Below are 2,144 nucleotides of genomic sequence, written 5' to 3' on the forward strand. Positions count from 1 at the left end.
TTATGTGCAAACATGGAAGAGTTGCTTGTGTTGTCCTTTTGGTGAAGTGTTGGTGATGTGCAAATGTGAGACAATTCTCTTGCCAGATGTGTTCTCTTACAATCCAGGTACATTTAGGATGTGTCTTCACAATGAACATTTCTGATACCTGGAAGTCTTCTGGTCAGTTTATCCCTGGTCAGGGCTGTGTGAAACCGTTGTCATCTTTCTTTGCTCTTCCTATCAATTCTGAGAGTTGAGTAGGACATTTGGACTCGGTCTTGGTTGTGTGGTCACCTGGTTGGTCAGTAGTTTAGCATCTCTTGCTTAAATGATCATTAAGAGGACTTGGGGAAAATACCTGTTTCAAAGGTCTCACTGGGCTTATACTTTTCTATCCGCTTATGAATTTTTTTTCTTTTTAAATCCACAATATTCTGAAGCAGAAGACACCCAGGGAACGTTGTCATATGGGGGGGGTGGCTCAGGACAGGACACCTTGGCACAGGGACACGCTACTGGAAAGAGAAGAATCACCATGCAGCTGCCCCAGGAAGGGGAACAGATTGTCAAAGTGAAGAGGGTCTAATTGAGCTAAGGGGGTGGGGCTTGCACAGGAGTGGGAGGGGACAGGGCCAGCAGAGGGGACACTGTATGCAGGGATACTTGGCCCCTTGCTGCAGCTATAATGCCTGATAGTATCATCAATGGGTGCAGTGTATGCTAGAGCAGAGTACGCCCACTGCAGGTGGCTTTCAACTGTGGCAGCAATGCAGATGGGGGAGTTGGTTGAGAAGAACTGGCTTCCTCTGATTTCCTTGGTCACATGGAGGAAATTTTCCAATTGGATGCTTGTTCCCCATTTGATTCTGGTTGCCATCTTGGGTCAGGCAGAGTCTTTAAGACTATGATGCCTGGGATTGGCACACTTTGTGAGTGGCCAGTGTGGTGACAGGTTCCCGATCTGTCAGGGACAGGGCTGAGCATTAGGGAAATGTTCTAGAGGAGTAGGAAGAGGACCAAGACCACGTCTACATTTTCAGGAAGCTCCCCCTTTGGGTCTGGCCAGGCTGCATGCTGCTCCTCCTTTGGGTTTTCAGACCACTGTCTCATTGCTGTGTGATAGTGACACTGGAGGGGTGAGCCTCTCCACCAGGTTTTTTGTATTTGTCCAAATTCTTTCCAAATACATTGTTTTGGACAAATTGGTGCTTACTGCCTGCCAAACCATGCTGAATCTACCCCACAGGCTGACCAAAAAAATAAGCATTTTGGCCAGTTTAAGAATAACATATTTTATACACAGGATTTTGTAGGAAATGTATAGTGTAGATCTAAATAAATATATACACATAGTAGCAGTCAATTTTTCCCATCCAGAAGAAAGGCCTCAAGATTGGCAATCTTCCTTTGCCAATTCTATTCAAAAGGACAAAGCAAACGGTAATGAGATGTTAATTTGGACAATTGTTTACTGTCCCTGGAAACAAGAGTTGTAAATACAACTGACTTTAAGCTGCTCGTACATCGATGATCAGCGGGGGCCGGCCAAGGTTCAATCCAAGTATGGGCAAGTTGATTGTACCCAAGTCGATCCATCAATCTACTTTGGTACAAGCAGCCTATCGGATTTATTTACATTCAATTACTGATTGTGGCTATAGCCAATCATTGTGTTCTGCCAGCTGAGAAGGTTCTCTGCCCCCACCCTGAATGGCAGAACACCATAGAACTGGGAAAAGCATTCAGTCAGTGTTGATGGTGGAATCGAGAGATTTTCACCTATTGGTCACTATGGGCTTTTTTTAAGTTGGTACTTTCAGTAACTGAAAATAAGGTGTTTTTTTTTTTTTGTTTTTTTGTTTTTTCTATCATGTTTAACAGCAAAATCAGAAACCTCTCCAGGGTCTGCCACTGGTATTTTTTGGGGGGGAGCAGGCAATTTTATGTGTTAGGAAAAGGAGTTAATATGGAAGGGTCTAGAACATGTCAAACACAAGGGCTGTGGGCCAAATACAGCACGGAGGATTATTTCACATGAACCTTGCAGCTCTCCCTGGTCTCCACCCCCATCTTGTCTCAGAAGTCATCACCAGAGAGGATGGAACTTCTACAAATCCTGTGCCTCTCTGTACAGTTGCAGCACCCCCCCCCCCTCATCTCCA

This window comes from Staurois parvus, unplaced genomic scaffold (genome assembly GCF_062004578.1).
Source record: "Staurois parvus isolate SC_StPar_1 unplaced genomic scaffold, SC_StPar_1.0 ptg000605l, whole genome shotgun sequence".
NCBI lineage: Eukaryota > Metazoa > Chordata > Amphibia > Anura > Ranidae > Staurois > Staurois parvus.